The sequence below is a fragment of the Diplotaxodon limnothrissa genome, linkage group LG17, assembly GCF_057381915.1.
Source record: "Diplotaxodon limnothrissa isolate DT_005_m linkage group LG17, D_limnothrissa_male_GT1.1, whole genome shotgun sequence".
NCBI lineage: Eukaryota > Metazoa > Chordata > Actinopteri > Cichliformes > Cichlidae > Diplotaxodon > Diplotaxodon limnothrissa.
This window is the reverse complement of record NC_140612.1, coordinates 21,844,697-21,861,585: the sequence shown is the minus strand read 5'-3', so window position 1 is coordinate 21,861,585 and position 16,889 is coordinate 21,844,697. Positions and strand designations below refer to the sequence as shown.

Genomic DNA, 16,889 nt, shown 5'->3' with positions numbered 1-16,889 from the left:
GCCTGGTCGGCACAGCCCGAAAAAACGAGTCCCCAGGAGAGACTTAAGCGTCAACGTGAGTGTGGCTGGTTATTGTAGTCCTGGGTGTACCCAGCCTCTCACCTCTTGGCAGCTTCAGTTCAATAAGCCGATGGAGATTGGTTGATGGATAGCACCAAATAAGAACAGTTTATATTGTAAGGTACAGACTGTATACAGAGAAAACACTAACAACCAGACAACCCACTATAATTAAGCGCTTGGCGACAGTGGGAAGGAAAACCTCCCTTTTCAACAGGAAGAAACCTCTATCAAACCATTCTCTGAGTGACCAAAGGCTGACAAATTGGATTTGGTGACTACTTTTGGCATTTTTACCTTTTCAATGAATTGATTGATTAAACAGAAGACAATCCCCTGGCTTTTATTTTGAAAGCTCAGTTGCGTCGTCCCAGTCTTTGCCCACCTCATGTCGTCTTTTCAGGAGGCTGACCGGCTGCTGTTGTGGCAGTCTTTGATATCATTCAGCTGCCTTTCCAGAGAGTCTCTTGTAGTTCAGTCTCCCCCTCTGCAGTTTTAAACAGAAGTATTTGTTCTGCTGCACTTGGCTTACTGAGGCTGCACAGCAGAATGAAGATCATCCCTGCCGACAGCTCACCAGCACAATAAAGTTGAAATAAGACAGGATGAGAGACTCATCGGCAGCTGATTATTGCTCTGTTGATTATTTGTCACAAGGTAGACCTACTTATATTTGCAGAGTGTTGTTATATAGTGTAACTGACTGTATTCAAAGGCCACACTGTATCTCAATGTGAATTGCTGAAGGAGACATTCCAACATCTGAAACTGGACTACAAATTTTATTAACTGCTTGTTAATGTGGTCTAAACTAGAAAAAGAAATCAGGGACTACTTCACAAAAGCACAAAAATAAGCCAGATCCACTGTTATACGCACTTTATTATTGGAAAACAGACTTTAGGACCAAAAACACTCTACTTTAACCTTGTTAAAGCTCTTTAACAGTCTCGAGCCAGTTGTTAAAGCCATTTTAAGACTTTTCCAGGGTCTACAAACAGCCCGATGAACTAAACACAAAGGAAAGCACTTTCAGTGGGAAAATAATTGTTTTCAGTTGCACAATGCTGGCAAATGGAGTGGAGGGGAAAGAAAAAACCCTGAAGAGGAACGCAGACACAGCAGATGAGCAGCAAAATGGTTTAATTCGAAATGATGACAGTGAGTGATTCAGGAGATCAAAATGATCCAGGAGATTAAAAATGCAGCCTGTAGCAATACGGGGGTGAAGAGAAGGAGATAGTAGGATAGGAGCGAGGGGGGAATATCTAGGAAAGTAGCTCCATTATCTTACTCAATCCCTGCTGAAGCTTTTGGAAATGTCTGAATATTTGAATGGGAGAAGAACACTCTTGTTCACATGTGCACATGCACACACACACGGATGTATAGCTCTAAGCGAAGATAATCTTGAGAGAATAATTTTATTCTTTCATTAAATCCTCGCAGATGCTTCCGAAGAATATCTGAATGAGAAGAAAACACACACACGTATAATCATGAACACACACATGTGCAAAAACCCTGCAGGAGTTGGGTAGGAATCTGGGAGAAGTGCTTACAGACAGACGTGTGTGTTTGTAATCATCTTTTTCATGTCATTTTGCTTGATTTGTCTATGCGCTTTCATTACACGGGTCTGTGTGCACGTGCAAGAGTGTGCGAGCTGTACGTGTGCACCCCTGCTCTCTGTGTTTGCTGTGACATCGTAATTCATTAATTTTGACGGTGTGTGTGTGCGCGCAAAGTATCACTGTACTAAACAGTTAACATAAAAGGCACACTTTACCAAGAGTCACCGTGCAGTGTTTTCACATGAACATGTCTGCTGTTTAATGTCTGCATGTCATGTCATGTGATCACGTCTGCTGAAGCTGACTTCAGTATGTTTTGTCATGCAGCGTTTATGCCAGCAAAAACAAAGCCAAACCCAGCCAGATGGCGGGCGTCTCCTGTAAGTCTCCTTACGCCGTCCAATATACAAAGGTCATCCAATCTCTGAAGTCTAATGAGCTAATTAATGACCCGTCAGTCAAACATCAAAGGCGCCACGAAGGAGAGATCAGCGGTCCATATTTGGAAACCTTCCAAACTACATGACCATGGATAAACAGGCTGCGGATGATGTGCAAAAAATAGACTCGATGGACTCTGAATGGACCAAATATTGGATATTGTTGTATAAAACACAGCTCTGTCCTTTCATTCATCATTTACCAGCTCAGATTTTAACCTTGGAAACAGGCCACATTGAAAAAAAACCCTCTATTCTCCGAGGACAGATATATTTGCTTACGATGGACAAGAATGCAAGTAATGTTTAACAGCGTGTGCCCAGAACATTCTTAAACTCACTGCCCTTATCAGACATGTAGCTACTGAAATTGCTTTCATTATAATGCTCAGTTATAAGCTCACCTTGTAGCCTACAAAGAATATTTAATAAAAATCTAATTTTTAGATCCAGTAAGGTTATAAATATGAACAAACACTGAAATCTCACAAACAATCAGAAAAAATGTCACCCCAACGTTATCAGGACAGAAAAATGAGGATTATAAGTCATTATCATCGCCATAAATGTGGCCAACTTTAAGCATCTTTTTTCAAAGTGTTGGAGCTTTGCGAGACTGGAACCGTATCAAGTAGATATCAGTAGCACGTACAAACAAAGTGAAATGACAGTCTTGTGATTTATGCCACTGCCACTCATTTATTTAAGTGGATTTTGCTGCTCCTTCAAAGAGGACCATTGCCTCTTACCAATATTGCCTCTTGCACTCTGTGTGCTAAGGTGCAAATACAGAAAGACACCTTGTCCTTGAGCAAATTTGCACCTTGACAAAATGTATTTGATGCCCTGAGATGAGAAGTGCAAGAGGTCCTTCTGGAGCTTTCTAGTGATCAGTGCTGGGGTTAATAAAACGTCTTCTGGCTTACTTTCAGATAAAGAGCCCGTCTATTAGCCTTGATGATAGTATAAGAGTGATTAAAACTCACAATGGACATTCGGTAGGTAACTAAATTGAGTTTGCAAGGTTTTTCTGCCTTCCACGCTGACAGCGAAATCAGTGAAACTTAAGTGAAACAATGTGTCCGTGTGTTTATTGTGAGAGAAAAAAAACGCTACTGTATATTTGGAGATAAAAGTGACATACCGCCTGATTAGTGTTTTGTATGCAGAGAGCCACGAGTATTACCGGGATTTAACATTTAGATTACTTGTCAGGAGGTGGAGATGATGGATGGAACAATGCTGTGCCTCATTTCGGTTGAATCAAATCTGGCAGAGTTGTGGATTGGAAATGTTTGAAAAGGTTCAACAGCATCATTGTTATAAATTTAGATTTATGTTTAGGGGATGGCAAAAACACTTTTTCATAGAATTTTTCTAATTTAACTTATGGCAAGTGATGGTGTTATGCAGACTTACTGCATTTTAAAAAAATGAACATGTCCCTTATCCACAGAGCCCAAGGCTGTTTATTCTGCCCTTAAGGTTGTGCAGCTTCTACAGATTGAATCTGGGTATGTTTTTTCAGGCGGAAATTCAAAATAATAGCCGAGGGCTCAAGGGGTTAAGGTTGTTTAAAAGTTCCTGCTGCACTATGGATGGCAGTGCAATAGTGCAATATACATCATGATTCAATCCCATGAAGACTAAAGGCACAAATATTAGTTTGTTATTTTTTTATTCAAAAAATAAATAAAAGAGTATTTCGCTGTGAGCAGGAGAGGATTTTTCTTGTTTACAGTGATGACTCAGTGAAGCTCCGCAGAACTCCCTATGTGAAAGACATTAAACCTGAACCTGTTGCGACGGAGCCAGATTTCACTTTGGCAGTTGAAAATGAAGAGAATAATAGAGAAAGGCTGTGGAGAAGAGTGAGGTAAGCTGTTAAAGCCATCAGAGGCAGGGAGGGTCCCTGCTGTTGTCCATAAAAGCTTAAATGTAGCCGGCAGCTTAGAAAGTCTGCTTCAGTACTTCCTTGCACTCTCCTCCTCTTCGTCTCTTTACTTCTCACTTCTTCCTTCTCTGTCCCCAGCATTTCAAAGACCACGTATAATAAAAATGAGCTGCAGGTATCCCTGATTCAGCTACCTTTTGTATTCAAACGGGAATCAAAAGAACGGCAAGTCGATACTTGGTGGGTAACAACAAAGCTCTGCTGTGGACGGCGCACAAGTCGGCAATAAATATATTCATTGACATCCAAAAACTGACACCTCTGGGTGCACAGGCATGGGCGAGGGGCAGCGCTCAACATAAAACAAAAGAAAATAAGCAACTGCTAAAATACATTTATATGCTAACAGCAGTGCACAAGCTCCACTTCTGCACAACACTGGCCTATACTAGTACCTATATTAGTGTCAAACGACACATGAGGAATGATAATAACTAATAATGGGTTCTTAACCATCCTCTTTAGTTTCTCATTATAAAAAGTGTGACACTAATTGATCTCTATGGGTCAAATATGAGCCAGATAACAGTGGCTGGCTCAACCCGCCACAAACAGCAAACAACAGATAGTTCAGATGTTTCGTTTTATGGGAAGAAATAGAAACATCCTATGGCAAACTGGAAGGGGTAACATTTGTATTTCAACGTTCTCTGAAATCATTTGTGATAAATATGCACAGAGATGAGGAAGCATCTCTGTTCTTTCTGCTTCATTAACTTGATGGAAAAGTACTCAAAGATGCTTAAACGCTCAAAGAAAACTGCATTCGGGGACAGTAGAGAGAATATTTAATACACATTTACAGGCTCTCTATTTTGGCATATCTTTCCATGAATAACATTTGAAAAAATTAAAGTTACTATCCCTTTAACAACGACTCTGTTAACAGTGTGCCTGTTCCTGAAGCTGGCCATTTAGGCTCCTTAGAGCTGCTCTTGTAATTAGCTCACTCTGTTCTGTTGACTGACCTCAGGAGTGTTTTGGTTTACAGTAATGTTCCCTGTACTGTAATTTATTACAAACTCTGTATAAAAAGCATTGCTTTATGGTAATTCAACACAAAAAAAAATCTACTATATAAATGTACATCCATGCACATTTATATCATATATACGTTAGTGTACAATAAAGTTTGTAATATTGTACGTGTGTAGAACCATCATCAATCAAAACCTCAGAATAAAACCAAATTCTCAGGTCAGTAGTTCCAGTAAATACATTAAATGCATTGAACTGAACTTTACTGTAATTTAACATGGAAATTTGTTACATTGTAAATATGTAGTTTTACTGCAAGGTAACTAGGATATTTGTCAAACTGTAACACGTTAAACTAATACTTTTCTGTAATTTAACATGGATTTCCTTTACACTGTAAATGCATAGGACAGCACTTTGTTGTAATTTAATAGAAAATCTGTTACATGATAAATATGTCGGCCAGCAATTTGCTACAACTTAAGAATATTTGTTACACCGTAAAAATACAGCACAGTACAGCACTATAAAACATGAAACTGGTTTTTCTCCCCATCTGTCAGGGAAATGTAACAGATCTCTTTGCTGGACACAATGTCACAGACCAGAAACTTTCCATAATGTATAACATGACATTAACACCATGAACACAAATCAAGTGTAGGACACTTTACAGCAGAGCAAAGTATCTCATGGATGACACAAAGCTACAACCAGATGTTCAACTAACAAAGGAGGAGCAGGAAAGGAACTTGAGGGGGTAAAGTCAAACGTGGAAAAGAATCAGTACAACAAACACTATTTTTCAGTTAATGTGTTGACGTAACAAATGGCTGAGCAACTTTTCTTCTTCTCTGGACTAATCCCAGAGAAACTTGGAGTGACTAAAAGAAAGAGTATAAAGCTTTCCACCATGCTGAGGAGACTAAAGCCACACTCTGCTGGCTTACACAGAAAAGAAAACACAAAAACCACACATGGGGATCCATTCATCCACACCCTCCAAACACACACACACATGCAAACACACACACACACACACTGAACACGCTAAAACACTGGCAGCAAACCTGAAACTATTCAATCACACCACACACACATAAACACACCACAGCACCAGTTGGCAGCTGATAAAAGTCTGCTCCAAGTCATCAACTTTGCCTTCTGAGTCTCTTTAGCGTTCACTCTCCCCGAGTCAACTTTTTTCTCCTGTTTTTCCATTCCTGTTCTTTTCTGCCCTTTCTTTTGCAGCTTTCATCTATCTTGGCGTTCTTCCATCAGTCTCAAGTTTTCCTTTCTCTCTCTGTCCGTTCTTGTAGTGTTCCTCCACATCAGTCTTTTCTCCCTCCCTTGTTTCCTTAGTTCCTTCCTCACATCCTCCCCAGTCTCTCTATATCATTAAGGCTTTGAATTAATGAGCTGATTAAGGGGAAATAATGAAAAAGACGGACACACACTGAGCGCTGGCAGAGGTGGAGTGATTCGTGTGTGTGTGTGTGTGTGTGTGTGTGTGTGTGTGTGTGTGTGTGTGTGTGTGTGTGTGTGTGTGTGTGTGTGTGTGTGTAAAAACAAAAAAAACAAAAAAAAACCCCGAGCCCGGTCCAACTCGCACACCTCAAATTTCACGCAGAGCAACAATTCTGGGACTAAACCCAAATACAACAGTCGGTCAGACACACAAACACACAAACTGCCTGAATCACATCTAAAACTCCAGCAGAAGACGTGATGAAGTAAGTGATGAAGCGATGAAGATGATTAATAGCAGCGAGAAAAAGAGAAGAGTCGCTGAAAGCTTTTTCTGATTTCCACAAGTCACAGTTTTGTTGCACACACACACAAAATTGTGTTTCCAGCGACGCTCGGGGGACATTAATCATTGAGGTGTTTGATGTGGCATCAGGTAGGTCAGTATTGGAAGATGTTTTTTGCCTTAATCTACTAACTCATCGTGTGTCTATTAAAGATGCCACTGATATGAACAGTGTTGCTCAATGGGTGAATAATTGGTCAGTTTTACTCAATAAAAACATAAAGAGATGCTTTTTTTCTCGCATGGATCCAGTAATGAGAAGTAGAATGTTTTTATATAATGATTTCCTTGATTGTGTATGGTCATTAGCGGCATCACTGGACTCATTCAGACACGAAGCAGACAAGTCTACGTGCTGTCAGTTCAATAGAGAGGAGTGCCCGTCTAAAAGGGGCTTGAGTCACTGCTGTAATGCTAGCCAAATAATTCCTGCTGCTGCTTCACACTGAAAGCATTCGACTGGCAAAACAAAGGCTGGCCTTTATATTCGGCTAATCGCAGGAAAGGCATTCATCTAAAATAAGCAAAACAAGACAATTAACCCCTTGAGGTCGAAACCACATTTTCAATTATCAGTTTGCCTGTGCTCGTTTGTTTGCATAAATCAACAAGAAGTTGATTTAACACAAGAAAATGTGTAAATACAATTGCAGATACTGAAGACCTTTAGTATGGGTTATATGATGATGGATTTATTGTCTTTGACTCATGGCTGGACAACAGAGCTTCTGAAGCTATTATAATTGTGTCTGAATGGTGCATTACATTTATCTAAGCCTTTATTATATTTTGCTGTTGATGTCATGGTAAATTCAATTCAATATCTTTTATAAAGCGCTAAATCACAAAAACAGCTGCCTCAGGACGCTTTATATGGTAAGGCAACAATAGAACACAATAATAAAGAGCAAAGACCATCAATGAGCAAGAACTTGGTGACAACAGGAAGGAAAAACTCCTGTTTGCCAGGAAGAAACCTCCAGCAGACCTGAGCTCAGGGAGGGGCTGTGACCGGGTATGTCAGCTTTGATTTCAGAGCAGGTTAACTTTAAATGTCATAATGTGGCAAAAAAGCAAACAAAATGATGCACAACTCTTTCCACTGTGGAAAACCATCCACACCATGTGCACCCTCAAATCAGATCCCAGGTCAGTTATTAAAACCGAGCTCTGAATTCTGTTATCTAAACTGAAGCCAGTCTGGATGATAACTTTAGGATTAAAGTGCCACTCAGTACTTACAACACCGCCCCGTCTCCCTTCCCTCACCCCCAACTGGACACGGCAGACAGCGTCCCCTCCCTGAGCCTGGTTCTGCAGGAGGTTTCTTCTGTTTAAAAGGGAGTTTTTCCTCCCCACTGCCGCCCACGTGCTTGCTCATAGGGGCTCATCTGCTTGTTGGGGCTTTCTCTGTTTTCTTTATATTAGTGTAGCATCTTTACCTTACAGTATTAAGCACCTTGAGTCAACTGTTGTTGTGAAAAAAATAAACTGAACTGATCATATGAGAAAGAAATACTTCTTATTGACCACATTTAAGACACAAAAGTAAAACCAACAAGTGTATATTTTGGTTCTCTTCTTCCTTGACAATATTGATATTTTCTAATGTCTCGAGGTTTGGCACCAGTATCCTAGACAGCAGACACATCCGAGTCTAATCTGGACTACTTTTGGCACTGAGGTCTCACTTGCAGCGCTGCCAAATTTTTCATGGGCCAAATGTCACAACACAGCTGACATCTGGCCCATACAAGGTGTGACTGAGACCCAGTGTGGCACATGAGGTCCAAATGTTCAGCGCTATCAGGGATGCTCTGAGATTAAAAAAAAAAAAAAAAAACATTCACTGAAGCTCATGAAAATCCTTGTCAGAAACAATCAACTCTATTATTAGCAACTGTGTTCTTGTCAAAGAAAAAACAAAACAAAACCACACAAATATTTGAAGATCATTAGTTATTTAAGACTCAAGTCTCATGTTGCAGAGCTAGCTGACAGCTGACTGGCAAAATCATGTAATTATAACTTGATTCAAAGCTGAAATGAAAATGGCAACAACAAGATAAATATTTGATCCATTTAGGTTTTGTTTAAAGTTTTTGAAATGTTGACACATTTAGTTGGTTAAAATTCCTTCTTACTTACACACTTTTGTTAAATTGCCACTGCAGACTCATTTCAATTTAACTGCCTTACTTTTCCATTCATATGCACTTAGTATAAGAACCCGTCTTACGTGTGTGTAATCTCTGTTTCCAACAAACTTCCAGCCGAGGTGGATTTCATTTCATGATGCTTTATGGTTGCGACACGGGGCCTCTGTGACGCACCCCAAGGCCCTAGTGACCTCAGCTAAAACGGGGTCCTCGCCTCGACTTGCACCCCACTGTTCGAACCATCTGCTGGGTCTTTTCTGTGGCAGCCGGCCTCAGGAAACACACTGCAGCAGGGGGTTGATGGGAAAAGATGCTGTGAGTTTTACTGTTGCTCAAGAGTGTGTCTGTTTGGGTGCATTTGAAAAAAAAAAAAGTTTTAAAAGTTGAGACAGAGTCACTGAGCCAACACCTCGCAAAGTTTTAATGGCCTAAAATAAATGAAAGTTTAACCTTAACTCTCTGTAAACTCTTACTAACAAGACTTCCAAGTCTATGCTTATTGGTCACACTTTTGTTTTTCCCTCAGGAAACTGAAGTTAGAACAGATTCAGCCAAATAGAAGAATTAGAAATTCAGTAGAAATGTTGAGAATCTTGTTGGGTGTAATAATCTGACATCATATGGCTATTTTATGAAAAAAAGGACATTAAGTTTTATTTTATTTTTTTTAAACCACACGCACCCATTCTTCTGATAGACAAAACTGAACTAAATATGCTTTAAACAGGTCTGAGCAGCTCCACTCGGCTAACCACATCAAGCAAAATGAGTAAATGCTCTGCAGCATTCAGGTAAACTATGAACGATAGCTGTAACTCGATCCTGCTGATATGTCACTGTCACATAACCCTCCTGGTTTGCCTCTGTTTACATTCATTCCCTGACTGGATGGTTTACAGTGCCCTGAATGCCTGCTGCACTCGGTAATGTCACTGTTTGCATTTCTACTTGTGCACTCATGTGTCTGCTGTGCTGTGCCATCATTTGCGATATTGAGCCGTTCACGCTGAGCCTAACAAATCCTGATAGCAGTTTCAGTGAAACGCAGGAAGGAGTTTCAGTCTGTACTCTTACTGCCCGAGCTATGAAATACAAGTGTTACTGCAACACTAGAAGACAGAACAACAATTTGAAACCATGAACGTTTGCAGTGTCTGATCTCAGGTAAAGCACAGTTACATACCTGATCAGGAGAGATTATTTTAAGTGAAAAAAGCCTTTTTCATGTAGCATCAGCATTTGTACCCCTTTACTAGATGAGTGTCTGCATTGTTATAACAGCTGGCCGCAGGACTGGGAATGATTTTCTAAACTCTATGAACATGTTCATTTTTAACACTTTTAGAATGAGGACAGACTCACAAGAGCGACAACAAACTGCAAAGGCTAAAACTGCCGGCTTATTTTTATTGTTTTCATCGCTCCAGTGCTTACTAGATTACAAGAAGTGTAAGGGAACAGGTTACCAATCCAAAAACCTGAATAAACACGTCTTTAAACGCTATAAAAGTTTTCGTTTTTTTCCCCTGGTGGATTGTGACTCGTACGGAAACGTATTAATAATGCACCAAGTTTTGTACTCATATCTGAGGTTGCAAATAACTGCAGTTTGAACAAAAGCAAAGGGTAAAATAAATAAACCTAAACAGTGCACGGCTGATCGGCTCACTGGGGTCACATCAGATAATAACTTGACCATGAGAAGCTGATATTTTTAAAAGTCAGCCAAACATGGTTCCTTGTATTTGCTTTTCTTCAAGATCTCAGAGAGTGACAAGGAACAAGCCGCTGTGGACGGCTGGGAAAATGGAGCTGTTTATGGGAACAAGAACTACTTTAAAAAACACAGTGGATAACACCGAGGGAATGAGAGACTGAGAACATGGAGGCAAGAGGAAAACGGTGATGGATGGAAGACAGAAGGGGAAGCGGAGGAGAGGCAGACACACACACACACTCAGGCACGCTATAATATGAGTTGGCAGACTGCGAGCGAACAGAAGCAGATCATAGAAAGCAGTCATTCAGATCAGACGACCATTTAAATCAACCGGTCACACCGAGAGGTTTCATTTCAGTCCAGCATGGGTTTCTGAAGCCCACCCCAGCAACGTATCTGGACCGAGAGAGCTGATAAATGATTTCACTAATTGATATATTTAAACTCTTACATCAAACTATTTTAAAAACATTCAGTATTTTATCAGCATACGGTCCACTCATTCTCCGCAGGGTGCAAAAAGCCTCTGAAACAATCAGTTGAATCAGGTCCAGATGAGCCGCCATCAAGAGGACATAATTATATAAACAGAGACAGGCTGTTAGTGTGCTGATGTAAAAATATGCTAAACACCTCACTCTTAAAATAGAGCGGCCTGTAGCTGCTGCACATGCAGCCGAACCCCATCGACACGACCAACACGGCTGACTCTCGGACAAAAAGCAGCGCTGTTAAACGCGACCGCCTTGCTACCGAATCTGACGGCAGAAATTTTAAATCTCCACAAAGCCATCCTTTAAAGTTTCCAAAGATGTCAAACATAATAAGCTTTCAGAATATTTAAAGCCCCGTGTTAAATGATCTCCCCCTCAGTGGAGACATCTCAAAGTAAACAGCTTCTCTGGGAAGCCATCGAAGCTGTGCTGGCTTATCCTCTGGGGACAATAGTCAGCTTTTTGGCGCGCTAGCAAGATGCTATGCAAAGGAGTTGCATGTTAGTAATTGTTTCTCTCAAATATGATTACTCGTGTAAACGGAAACTGAAAAGTCCCATCTCTTACCTACAGATTCTGCACTTTTATTTGCAGATATCTCGCTTAGCACTTTAGGCATAGTCTGATAAATTTTAGGTGATGCCAGGTTCTCTTATACCGTGTGAGATCTTGGCTGTACTCACAGCTTCAAAAGGCTTTTACCTTTCAGGGCCAATGAAGCCACATTTTCCTCTTTTCAAAAATCTAGTCAGGACTTTCCATTTAATAGGAAACAAAAACAGCAAAAATGCACGAATACACTACAAAAGATCCAACAAAAGCAATCTCTGTTCCAGAATGAGCCGTTTATTCACATTTAACTCTGGGCAGCTCTACAAGTAAATCTAAAAACAAAAAACAAAAAAACAAAACGGGTAAGACAGCCATCATCGAGCCAAAATGCAAAACCCTAAGTACACAAACTTGTTGTCGCCATCATCTTGTTAGCACCTTCTGTTTGGAACTGGCCACAGTGTAAATAACACTGAACTGAACTGGGGGAAAACTAATGTTCTTGGGGCCTCTGGGGTCCAATTTGAAACTGGAGAGGAGCGGTCGAGAACTATGCTGGATGCCACCCAGAATGAAAAGTAGAGCTGAGATTGGTTCATGTCGGGACATGTGGCTGAGGTCCGCTCCGATCAACCCAAAAAACCTCTAACAAGCTTGTCCGGTTGACATCTAAACAAATCCTCATCCTTCATGCCCGAGACCCAGAGAGGAGGAATCAGAGTTTTAGAGCTGGAAATGAGGAGACTTTCAGAAAGTGGAAAACTTTTGTTGAGTCAGATTGTTCAAAAGGTTAAAGATTAAAGATTGAGCTCATGAGGGCGCTCATAAGGAAAGTCTTTCACCTAAAACTCACCAAGTTCTTGAGGCCCTAACCTCTCAGAATTTAGTGGAGAATTAGAATACTAATGTTCTGATGTTTTTCACTTTTCAGATCCTGGACGGCTGGGAAACTCAGAAAATAGATGGAGAAAGCAGATTATAGAAAGCAGTCCCATAACCAGAGCCAGAGAAAGGTGTGTGTAGAGTGTCAGTAATTGGCTGATATATGAGAAGAGTGCTTGTTTGAGGGTCAGCGGGGTCTCAGCAGGAATTCATTTCTTAAAAACATCCCGAAGCCTTCAATTAACCCCGTTAGCCCCCTCCCACCAACGCCACAAACACATGAGCAGCTGAATCTGCCAAAATAAACAGCCAATGGCATTCCTGAAAACCCCCAGCAGAGGAAGAGGGGTGAAGGGGAGCTTGAGAAATGAGCAGAAATAGGAATGGATGGGAATGAATAAAAGAGCAGGAGTAGTTTCTAAAAACTGGCAACACAATAAATGGAAAGGGCTTTCAAAATAAAAGGCAGCAGCAGTTGTAGCTCTTACTTATTCAGTGTTCAGGCCTGTTGATCCCTGGTGACATCAATCACCTCAGTCTCCTGAAAGAAGCACAAAAAACATGACTCGAGTTATATATAAAAAACCTGTTTGGGTAAAGAGCAGAGGCCATTAGTCATCTGATATCTCACAGCACAGCTTGGATTTGCTGAAAACTGAAGGAATGAATGGCTGGCCTGAGGGTTGCACTAGAATTACAGGTCAAATCCAGGTGACATATTTGTTCCTGATTAAACCTGAGGACTGCAGGGACTGCATCGTGTTTCTTTTGTCGATTCTATCTGAGGAGCTTAAGGGCAACGATCCAGACTTTTCCTTACAAATCCTCCCCATTATTTTTTTTTCTTTTAGTACTTTGTCTATATTTACCCTGATCATCTCCCTCGTGTGGAGTTATTAATGACTCTATGCTGGCATCATAGTTTGTAGCTATCTGACTAACCATGCAACATGGGCTGGTGTGAATATTTCAGAAACTCCTGATCTGCTCAGATTCTCCCACACGGCCATCTCTTGTTTTTGCAGAGAATGGCCCAAAAAAGAGAAAATATCCAGTGAGCGGCAGTTCACGGGGTTAAAATGTCTTCTCGATGTCAGAGTTTAGAGGAGAACGCCCTTTGGCTGCTTTAAGCAGATACAAAGGCGACAGTGACTCAAATAGCCACTCATTACAACCAAAAGAGAACGCAGAAGAGCATCTCTGATTGCACAACACATCGTACCTTGAAGCAGAAGACCACACCGGGTGTCACTCAAGTCATCCAAGGACAGGAAAACCAACCCATCGTTCACACCGGCTCACCAAAATAAGACAGAAGACTGGAAAACATTGCCTGGTCTGATAAGTTTCAATAGCCGAGGCACAATTTGGTATGAATACCATGAAAACATTGCTCCATCCTGCCTTGTATCAACGGTTCAGGCTAAGCTCAAATCTCAAATCATCTCAAACTGGTTTCTTGAGCATGATAACTAGTCCATGTGTTCTGGACTCTGTCCCTAGTCTTAACGTTATCAATTAAAAGTGTTATAAACACTTAAATCTCTGATTATGAGTTATTATGTACTAAAGGCATGTGCCATCAGAACACAGCAACACCACAAATCATCAAATACTTCATGATTTTTGTAGACCGAGCCTCATGTCCAGCTATGAATTAGCTGGACTTCATTTGTTGGTTATTGTCACATTTTCCATACAAAGTCTGGGTACCTCAGCCTGCTCCGTGCACAAAAACAGAAATGAAGTGTGTCCTGAGAGCTGCAGAGCCTGCTGCACAACGAGCGTGGAGATCACAGCGAAGCCAGTGATGGCATTTTTAATTAAACCTAGTTCATTCACAGCAAGAGCCAGAAATATTATACTATCTATTAGAGAAAAGACATATTACTGCCTGGACTAATAACAAAAAGCTGGAGCTGTGCCCGAGCTTAAACAGAGCCCTTCACTGGGGCATACATTAAACTAAAGGCATTTTAATTTGTGATAATACAGAGAGAGGGTCTCAGTTTTCCCTCTCATACTGATAGCATTAAGGCTTATAGGCACACCAGGTAAAACAAAAGGACTTTTTAAACTAAAAAGATAAAAAGAAAAGAAAAATCAATTTGGGGACTAATCTTCATAATGAGACAATCAAGCAGACAAAAAGCTACAGACGCTGAGAACATTTAATGAACAAAGCCCAGCTGAGGTGTAAATGTTGCTGAATAAGCCTGCAGTAATACGGTTCACAGGTATCTTCAATTTCATTTCACACTGCGATGAGGACGCTGCTCGCCTCTGCTCCAGAAACAAGAATTAAGGTCGTCCGTGCCTCCGTTCGCATCACACTGAAACCAGCAGAAAAAGAAGCTAGTGAGGCGAGACTGTGTGTGTGTGTTTGTGTGGTGAAGTTTGTTTGGCAGCACTTCTAACAATGTCGAGGCCCTCGGTGCTATCCAACAGAATAGCCCAGTCTGTCTCGACTATCTCAAAGAACCATATGCTTCTGGATCCCAGCGCCCAGTCGCGTGTGTGTCTGTGTGCATCTGTGTGTGTGTCCATATGTTCTAGCATCTAAACATCCAGCATCTAAAAGATCCAGATGGCGAAGCATCAGTCGACACAATGTCTCCTTCCATCAGCAGGAAGTAACTTGAAAACCGTAAAGACAACAAACATTCATCATCCGGGCTTTAGGAGCCGACCACACCGCTCACTTGACAATTATAGAGTAGTTATCATATTACGATAAGTATAACACACACACACACAAAAAAAGTGCTTTTTATTTCTAAAGCGCACAGAGCCGCGAGATGACGTGGAGAATAAGGAAACCTGGCGTCTGAATAACCCAAAGCGACGGATTAAATCTTGAAGGAACGACAGCAACTGAGGTTTAGCTACAAATCAGACAAATTCTGTTTTTTAAAATGTTTTTATTTGGAGGCTTTTGTTCGACACGTGTGTGTGGATGATGATAAATCCTGCAGCAGTCCAACAGAAGATACAGCCTCTTCCCCAAGAAACAGACACACAACAGAGAGACTCACATTTCCAAGTTCATGTTATTCCCAAACGGCAATCTACACTTCCTATGACCAAAAACCATTCAAGGGGCTGAAACTGAGATGCTCTATGAATCCTCATATTTTTAAAACTCACGTGGACAGGCTTATACGATAAACAGTGATTAAATAGTTACTGTGATGCATTCAAGGTAAAAACAAACCCCAAAACGTTTGTTTTTACCTTTTACTTTTTGTTTACGCCTGTGAATTTTGGCTCTTTAATAAAATTTTGGCTCATTTATAAATGCAGGTAAATGTAGATTTGTTTCAGGAATGAACATTAAAGTGTGACTTTGATTATTTAGTGTATTCTAAACATTGTGTTAGTTCAGGGAGACCATGAAGTCAACCTCTGTCACAATCCTGGTACATTTAGGTCCACACTAATGTGTTTTCGTTTGAAAACGCAACGTTTTCTCTTCGTTTTGGCCTTCCGTCCACACTGAGACGGCGTTTTCGGTCGCGTTGTAGTGTGGACAGCGAAACCGGAGCCTTTTCAAAAACAATGACACATTTTAGTTATGTGATGCAGTCATGTGACCAATTAAACTAAGATAGCGGAGGGCATTACACAGCAGTTGTTTTGTATCAGTCTGCTTGCTCAGATAGCTTTTCTTCAAATTTTTTAATTCTCTTTTGCAACTTTGTATTTTTGTGTTACTCGCAGCAACAGCTCCACCTCATTGTTAGTCCATTTAAAAAACTCGGTGCTTTTCCTCAACATTTTGCCGCGACGTTTCAAAGAGCCGAAAATTTAAAAAGTGGCAGACAGATATGAGGCAGGTCGAATTTTTTCAGCCGTTTCAATGTGGATGAAGAACTCTGTGAAAACGTCTGAAAACGATAGTGTGGATGCGAAGCGTTTTCAGACGTACACGTTTTCAAATTTATCCGGGCTAGTGTGGACGTAGCATTAATCCCAATGCCAGCTCAGCAATATTTAGGTTGCTTTACACCTATTGTGCATCTGCAAACCACTTTGCTATAGCTCAGGTGGCAGAGCAGGTCAGCCACTAATCAGAAGGTCGGTGGTTCGATCCCAGGCTGCATGCCAAATATCCTTGGGCAAGATACTAACCCCATGTTTGCCTACTGGTGGTGGTCAGAGGGCCCGGTGGCGCCTGTGTCCGGCAGCCTCGCCTCTGTCAGTGCGCCCCAGGGCAGCTGTGGCTACAATGTAGCTTGCTATCGCCAGTGTGTGAATGGGTGT

At 41.0% G+C, this 16,889-nt stretch overlaps 1 protein-coding gene across 2 annotated transcripts in view; it reads right to left on the bottom strand.

Moving 5' to 3' along the window:
• Positions 1-16,889, bottom strand: part of LOC146614987 (plexin-B2-like) — a 230,481-nt gene that overhangs the window by 126,657 nt on the left and 86,935 nt on the right. For both annotated transcript variants that reach the window (XM_085376813.1, XM_085376814.1), the window contains exon 3: positions 13,115-13,167. The gene's annotated coding sequence lies outside the window, so the exon portion shown is untranslated. The remainder of the gene's footprint in view (positions 1-13,114; positions 13,168-16,889) is intronic.